Source organism: Peromyscus californicus, unplaced genomic scaffold (assembly GCF_007827085.1).
Source record: "Peromyscus californicus insignis strain IS unplaced genomic scaffold, ASM782708v3 Scaffold_4__1_contigs__length_199733344, whole genome shotgun sequence".
NCBI lineage: Eukaryota > Metazoa > Chordata > Mammalia > Rodentia > Cricetidae > Peromyscus > Peromyscus californicus.
Genome location: NW_026294562.1, coordinates 94,584,594 through 94,593,718, shown reverse-complemented (window position 1 = coordinate 94,593,718; position 9,125 = coordinate 94,584,594).

The following is a 9,125-nucleotide window of genomic DNA, read 5'->3' as shown; positions in this document are numbered from 1 at the left end:
AATGCCCATGGAGGCCAGAATGGAGCCCTGGATTCCCTGAATCAAGTTACATGTATTTGGGAGTCACGTGACCTGAGTCCCGGATATCCAGGTCCTCTGCAAGAGCAGCAAGTGCTCTTAACCACTAGGTCATCTCTCCAGCCCAGTGTTGGTTCTTCCACAATGGGGACCCCAGGGGTCAAACTCAGGTCATCAAGCTTGGTGGCAAGTGCCATCTTGTTGGCCTTGGTGTTTTATTTTTTTTGGTTTTTTGTTGTTTTTTTTTTGGTTGGGGGGGGGGCTTTTTTGTTTGTTTTTTTTTCCCCAGACATGATCTGTCACTGGGCCCTGAGACTCATTGATTAGACTGCCACTGACACCAGGGGTCACGTGTCTCTGTCTCTCCAGCTCCAGGATTACAAGATGCCACTACACCCACTTTAAAAAAAAACAATATTTATTTTTATATGTTTGAGTATTTTACCTACATGTATGTTGTATGTGTGCTTTGTGCTGGCAGGGTTCAGAAGAAGTTATGGGACACCCTGAAACTGGAGTTACAGACAGATGTGAGCTGCCATGTGGGAGCTGGGAACTGAACTTGGGACCTTTACAAGAGCAGTGGGTGCTTTTAACCACTGGGCCACTGCACTAGCCCAACATCCAGTGTTGTTTTGTGATTGTTTTTACATAGTTTCTGGACAAACTCAGGTTCTCATGCTTTCAAGGCAAGCTCCAGACTGAGCCATCTCCTCAGCCCTCCCCACACTCACCCTCATTTCCAACATTCTACTCTCTGTGTTTTCCATGTTCGGAAGTATTTCTGAAAGTCCAGGGCTACCTTCCCTGAGACGTCTTCATCTGTCCTGTCACAGCCACACTCCTTGTGGACGTTGGAAGTTTCTTTGAACACCTCCAGCCAAACGGTGGCAGCATCAGCCTCCTGCCGTTTCTCCCGTAGTTCCGCTACCTTCAACTCCCTTGTCGCTTCCAGCATTATTGCCCTTCATTCCTTCGCCAGACTTTAATCACTGTTAAACCCTTCTTCCCCCTAACCACTTTAGTAAAATATCACATGAGTTTCCGACTTGGAAATGAGGAGACAACACAGCCTCACCCTTTGGTGTCTGTGCACGAAGTGAACAGTGGATACCCAGTGTCCAACCACGGACTTTAAGAGATGTGACATGATGGGTCACACCTCATGATCAGCACCTGCTATTTTTTTGTGGCAACCTTCGAACTGAAGAACTAGCACGGAAATTTGTGCTTTATATCATTGCTCATGGTCAATAATGCTCCATGCTGCTAGCTCAGTGACCAGAGTGTTTGCTTAGCATGCACAAAGCCCTGAGTTCAATTCCTAGTAGTGCAGAAAACAGGCATGGGGATGGGTTTCTGTAACCTCAGCATTCAAGAGGTTGAGGCAGGAAGACGACAATACCACAACTTCCTCATCCCTTCTTGTGGTACACTGACATCATTTCCAGTTTGATTCTGCCATGAATGACACTGCTTTGAACTTCTCAACACACACACTCATTTCTGTTGGCTGAAGATTTCTCTACTTGAGTTCCCTAATTATTTCATGTGACTCTAAGTAAGTTGCTACCCTCAAAGAGTTGTGGGCACCAGAGCCACCTGTGTCAAAGGAGATATGATTGTGTTGAGATGGGAGGGAGAGCCTCCATGTTCTTTCTCTAGACCCATTTCACAGATAGGAAGACAGACTCTAGATGCAGAGGGAGCTGCACCAGGCCACACACAGTCAGCCCCTCAGCTACTCTCCCCTGCTTGAGGCCTCCAGCTGTGAGATGGGACCTTGCCTTGTTTTTGAATCATGGGGCTAGGGCTCTCATTTTTCTCCAAGAGAGATACACTCCCCAACTCATGAGTGGGCAGAGGCCAAATCAGATGTGGAGAGAGAAGCCAGGGAACTTCCTTCCCTGTGATACCATGGAAGTTTTCAGCCCAGCCCTTAGCCTAGGCCAGCCGCCCTATTTAATTCTCATAATTAGCTGACAGCTCGTTACCAGCTCATTAGAAGCCCTGGGACTGTGGTGACAGTAACAAATTCAGTGCATCCAGGCAGTCTGGGGGTGTCCCCAGAGGTGTGGCCCAGGCTGGGCTTCAGGGGGCAGCTGGGGATGGCAGCTGGGTGCCACTGGCTGGATCCTTAGAGTTCAAATCCTATCTTGGGAACAACATGGAAGGCCCTCCCCGGCTCACCCACATTGCTATTCTAGCCTCAGGGTTCTCAGCTCTCTTCCTGGGAAGACCAGATAGAATGAGGGATCCTGGCTCCAAGAGAGGCAGAGGGAACCCCAAAGCCTTGAGAGGGCCAGAGAACAACCCAGACTCCCAAATGTGGACACCAACAAAGCCCATGTGGTCCCTGTGCCCCTCTGTCATTCCCCAGCTTCTGGGCATTTGACCTGCCTTCTCTGGGTTCTTCCCCTCCATCTGTCTGTCTGTCTCAGTCTATCTACACTAATTCACTGTCTACTAGGCACCTACAATTTGTTTGTCCTGGCCTAAGTCTGAAGCAGCTATAACGGTCAATTAGACAAAGTCTGTCCGTAAGGAGCTGTGACACAGTAGGGGAAGGAGGCCATTAGTCTCCACAAGATGGGCTGGGGAGGAGTTAGCACTTCAGGCGTCAGGCGTCAGAGGGGGGACTGTCCTGGACTGTCCTGCAGGAGCTCACTGTCTATCGTCCTGAGGACATCTTTGCCTCCATCCTTCTCCTGCAGGCCGGGCCCTCCACCTTTGTGGTCTCAGCCTGTTGAAGGCAGAGGACAGAGACTGGGAACAGAGCCAGAGGGTTGGTTAGGGCCTGGAAGGCAAGGAGCAATTGAGTGATTTTGTCCTCAGAAGGTAAAGGGGGTGGACTGGAGACCGGAATGGAGGGGCGGGGGGGGGGGGGGGGGGGGGGGGGCGGGGAGGAGGGGAAGAAGGAGGAGAAAACCAGAAGGAGGAGAAAAGGGTCAAATGGGAGGTGCTGTGTCCTGCCTAGCCAGTGGGCCCCAGTCTCTGGCAGCCCAGTGACCAGGGTAAGTTGCTCACTGCCTTGGCTTTACATTTGCATCTCCCCTGCCATGCTCTGACTGCAGAGAGGGCCCACCCTGGTGTGTGCTGAGGAACCAAAGGTCAGGACGCAGCAAGGGAGGCCTGGACCAGATCTGGAGCTCCCAGCTCTGGCCATACATCTGCCACAGGGATCGATGGAAGTCATTATCATTGCCACATGTTAATGACACCAATTAATTCCCCATCTGCGGGCCCAATGCAGCCTTCAGCGCTGAAGGTTAAAGAGAGGGGACTTTCTCAGGGTGAGTCTCCCCAGGGTGCCAGTTCTGGGCCTGTGTGTGAGGTTGGCAAGAGCCGGAGCCTTGCCTTAGGGGCTATATGGTACGTGTACTAGCCATGTACTATCCTGCCTTGTCTATTGTATAATTAATGAACATGTCACCTGTGCACACATATGTATTCTAAGTATGCCTGCATTGTGCATATACAGTGTGTGTCCAAAGTATAAATCTGTATATATGTGTAAAACAAAGTGCTGTATGTCTAGTCTGTGTGCCTCATCTGTGTCCATAGCATGTGCATATAAATCATGCCTCTAATATTTACTTGTTCGCAGTGAAGGGCTTATGTTTGTGTGTAGAACATGTGTACAAAAGCTGTCTATTCGAGTCCTGTGTCTGCAAACGCTGACAGTCAAGGTTCCATCTTCCTGTAAGTGAATGGTGCCTGGGTGTCCACCTTGTTCACATGCATTGTTGCACAGGTGTGTGCAAGCCCACGTCCATGTGTTTCCCTGTACTATGGGACTCCTCCCTGCCATGGAGCCTTGGACTCTAAAAAGAGATCTCTGTGTGCTGTGCCATGGACTTGGTGCTGCCCAGTCTTCAGATGGGTCTTGGAGGGGGAACATGAGGTTACCAAGTAAATGGAGTTGAACAGGAGGGAAGGAAGCTCAGGCTAGAGATACTGTTCAAGCAATTAATAATGGCAGGTGCTTCTGTATGCCAGATGAGGCCTTAAGTGTAGCTTCGCTGCTACGAAGCGGGTCCAATTGGTATTCCCAATTTACAGATGAGGAAAATCTGTTACAGAGATGTAAGTGGCTTTCCCAACAACACACAGTCTGAAAAGGGTACTGGCATCCACACATGCTCACAGGCACACCCTTGCACACACACAATGGTGTGCACAACTGTATGTAGACAGAGAACACACACTTCACTCAGACAAAGGACACACACACACACACACACACACACACACACATACACACACACACACACACACTCCTACACTTCGGCCGTCTCTGGTGTCCCCATCTGTTCAGAGCACCCAGGACAGAACCCAAGCTCAGTCCTAGTTTCTTTGGGGTAGTGGGAAGGAAAAAGTAAACATGTATAGGGACAGAGGGAGCATCTAGGGGAGCCAGCTCCATCTTGCAGTCCTTCCCTGGAACCAAGAAGCAAAGGGCACACCCACCTACCCACCACACCCAATAAGTGGCCATACTTGGGTGCCCTCAGCTTAGCCTCCATTTCTCCATTTACTGTGGGAGAGGAATGTTGTCCACCTTCCCTTGGACAAGTTTGTGGAGGGTACTCTCTGGGAAATGGGAGGTCCCAGGCTCTCACTAGGCCTCATATGTGTGTAGCATCCTAGAGGGTGGTAGCCACCAATAGTCACAGAAAGAAAGCCTAAATTTAGCTACTGTCTGTTCCTGGACAGGGAGGCTCCCTAAGGGCCAGGCTGTCCCTAGCCTATGCCATCAAGGTCACACTGTAGCCTGGTGCCCCCAGAAAGCTCAGGATGGGCAGCCTGCCAGGCCTGCCAGCACCAGAACGCCTGGCCCGCCGCCTCCCCTGGGCTCTAGCTCTTCTTAATTAACAGAACGCCATTGTGAATACTAAAGAAGAAATTAGCACATGCCAGTCATTTCCGGGTGTTTATAGATTTCTCAATCCATCTTTAATTAACCCTTCTGCTCCTGAAGACTGGCCCTGCCCTCCAGGAGCTGCAGGCTAACTGATCCTGTTTTCCTGCTTGCAAGTGGCTTCCTGTCCATCTTAGGACCAGAGGAAATTTCCTGGTCAAAAAAAAAAAAAAGGGCCCACTTGTCCTATGATATGGATGGTGAGAGAAAGATGCTCACCCTTTGACCTTCAAGGTCACATCCAGGAACTGATGGAGAAGAGCTATTCACCCTGGGAGCAACACGCAGAAGATCCAAACTTGAGTAGACCATCAGAGCAAAGTCATGGCCACCTATGTCAGTGCGGCCTCGGAACAGTGGGGAAGAAACCTGTGTGTGTTGAAACAGAACAGCCTATGTGCAGTTTGGGTGAAGCCATAGGTTACTAACATATATTTAGAACATGACACAACACAAAATCATATTCACTGAGAAGGAAAAAAGCACAGGAGATGGGTGTTTTGAAGTCACCCAGATATTAACGGTGCCTTGCAGTAGTGAGTTTTTCTCTGTGTGTATACTTAGCAAGGTGTGTGAGCTAGCTCTGGGGAAGAGTGCAGGACTCTGAAGACCTAAGGCGACCTGGGAGTTTCCAAGCATTCAGGTGCTGTGCACAGTAGGCACTTCTGGTGGCTGCTGAGATCACTATCCCTTCTCTGAGGACCCAAATCCTGGGGAGTGTTGGAGCCTAGTGACCTGGCTGGGTTCTTTCCACACATCCTGAGCCTTCTTGGGCATGGAGAGGACCATTGAGCTCTGTGTCACGTGATCCCCCACCTCATAGAAGATGTATCTGGCTTGTTCTTACTATAGGACAGGGACCGATGGTTCAGGAGGCCTCTGTAGGCTTAAGCTCAGAAGTGAAGCATGTCTCAGCCATAGCCCACCAGGGACCATAGAAGGTCACAAGCCTGGCCCAGATGCAGGACCACAGATGGACCCCAGAACTTGAGAGGAGTGGCTAAGTCCCACCTAGACAGAGACCCACACACCTTCCTGATGTTACATGGGCCTCTCCACCTTCTGGGAGGTTCTGGGTTAAAGGTGGCCTGGGAGTAAGGAAGATGAGGGAAGGGTGGCAGTGTGAAGGCCATGATGATGAAGACATAGGAAGAATATGGTGAGAGAAAGGGAGGGCAGAGGAGGGAGTGGCCTCCACACACGGAGGACGTGGCCCTGCCATCCTCAGCAGGTGACTGGTTTTGATCCACTGGGATAGACTCCGTCACAAGCAGACCCTCTCACAGGAACCATCCTGGTATCTGAGACCCAAGCTGGGGGCTAAAGAACCTAGAGAGTCCCAAAGAATATGATCTTCCAGGAGTGGTTCCTGAAGAGGAGACCGTGGCTGCACACTGTGGCCTGAACACCCCACCCTTATCACTTAGTCATCCCCTACCTCTTGACTGCACCCCTCATCTCCCTCCACAGCCTCCCAGTCTGTTGAGCCTAGGGACCCATGTATGGTATTTTGCAAGTATTTTTTTTGTTTATTATTTTTATTTTTAATTGTTCTGGTTTTTTATTGTGCAGACATTGGGTTATATAAGGACATTTTCATATAAGTATACAATGCACTTTAAGCATATCCCCCATGTCTGTCCCCACCCTCTCCTTCAAACCCCCCTCCTCCTGTTAGTCCCCTCTGTTCCCCTACACAGTTTCCTTTCTCTGTCATGCCATATGCACATGCATGGCTTTACATATCTATATAAAATCTAGGATCCACAAATGAGAGAAAACATGCAATATTTGTCTTTCTGAGTCTGGCTTAATTAGCTTAATATGATGGTCTCCGGTTACATCCATTTTTCCTGCAAAGGATACAGCTTCATTCTTCCTTATGGCTGAAAATTTCTATTGTGCATATAATGCCACACTGTCTTTGCCCATCCTCTGTTGATGGACATCTAGGTTGATTCCATAATTCAGCAATTGTGAATAGAGCTGCAATAAACACTGATGTGCCAGTAGCTCTGTGATGCAATGGTTTGGAGTTCTTTGCATAAATACCCAAGAGTGGTACAGTGGGGTCATAGGGTGATCTAGTTTTAAATTTCTGTAGTTCTCTAGAAAGAGTTTTGACAAATAACATCACCATTATATAAAGCAGACTAGACACCCTGTGTTTCCAGAACGTATGGAGGACTATGATGCCAAGCTTTCCGAAGACATCTGGTAGCACTAGGGTATTGTGGGGCTCCCCATAAATGCCCACTTATGGGGTTTGAAGGGTTGCTGTCCTGAGTGGCAATTAGCTGCTATACTCTTCTGCCTTTTAATTAAAGACCACTATTAATTTAGCTTCATTGTTAACCATTTAGCTGTTTGTCGGTTGACCCCGAAACACACAGTAATGCTTACCTGCAACAACAGGGTTCCAGGGCTTACTTTTGCAATCAGGAGCATTGATGGCAGGTCTTTACATCCCAAGGTAGCTCTGAGCTACCCACTCCTTCCCTGACTGCTGATACAGAAACTCATTATTGGTGATAGACTCCGAATTTGTGTTACTTAAGAGACTAACAATACATCATCAAGGTAAAAATAATAGAACTACTAGATGATTTTCAAGTTCACAGAAAATTGCTTTATAATGTGTTTAAGCTTCTATTCTTTAATAGGATCCAAGGAGTTCATACCCACTGCCCGCAGCAAATTATGCATGGCTTACTTCTTTGCAAATTCTTTGTTCTGAGAAGTAGAAGCAGATGTGTGGGCCTTGGGCGTAGGGTCATAGTTAGGAGAGGTGGGAGAACAAAAGCCCAAACCCCTGTTCCTGAGGCACTTAAAGATTTCAAGACTCCAGACAGAGCAAATGCATTTTTCACTTCCTTCTGTCCTGAGCCAGACACCTATGGACTATTCCAAAGAGGCCCCATGGAGCGGACTTGTGGAGACACACTTCCGATCCAGGAACTGTGAGCTGGGTCCCAGGAGGCTAGGGCTCTTGGGAACAGAAATCTCAGCAGAGCCCCAGATGTTTTATCCTGGGAGGATAAGAGTTCTTGGATGTCCAAGCTCCTTTCTGTCCCTGGCAGCAGTGATGGCCCCAGCTGCCCAAGCACGTGTTCACATATGCATTTGGTGGATAGCAAATGCTAGAACCTCCAGCCTGAGCCAGAAGGCAGGAAGCTAGGGGTACATGGCAGTCCTCAGAACTCTGTGTGCCTCTAACCTTGGCAACTGGAAAACAGTTGCAGGGAGCTGGGCTTTGTTTCTAAAGTTTTGTTTAGTTTTTCGAGACAGGGTTTCTCTGTGTAGCCCTGGCTGTCCTGGAACTCATTCTGTACACCAGGTTGGCCTTAAGCTCACAGAGATCCACCTCCCTCTGCCTCCCAAGTGCTGGGATTAAAGGCACATGCCACCACCAACCGGCTGTTTTTGCATTTCTTTCACATGAACAAGGTGGCATCTTCGGGCTGCCAATACCTTATCATCCCCAGTGCCCGTCAGTCTCAGCACAGAGAGGCCTCCTTCCTAGTGGCTGAGGGTTAGGGCTTCTCCTGCTGGTCCAGAGAATGGGGTGGAGCAGCTGCTGAGTGTGGGAGACTAAGCCACATGAGCTAGCACCTGCCTTCACTCTGTGTAGTGGTCCAGAGGACCAGCCCTCAGAGGACATGCTGAATGCTGAGCCTCAAGAGACTCCCCTGGCACCTGGTACCTCTTCCATTTTGGCTTCTTGCCTGGCTTCTGATCCAGTCAGCACTGAGCCACATCAATATTTCTTCCCCTGAGCCTTGCTGTACCTTTATTATTTCCCCTATAGGTTCTGTCTTTTGAAAGATTTTGCAACTCCCCTAATGAGCCAGACATCTCAGACAGATATGCATTTTCTACCATGTTCCTGGGAATTTGTACAGAGTCTGCAGGTTCCTGTGCTTTGGGAGTCCCAATAGAAAGCAGATTTATTGCATATCAGAATTACTGGTGACATCTGGGGACCCAGAAGTGGAGCTGGGAAAGCCTGAGCAATTGTTGAGGGCCCCTCCTTGTGGTGATATTGTGTTCCCCAAAATATTGTGCACCCTAATAAACTTATCTGGGGTCAGAGAACAGAACAGCCATTAGATACAGAGGCTAGAAAATGGTGGCACTCACACCTTTAATCCTAGCATTCCAGAGGCAGAGATCTACCTGGATCTCT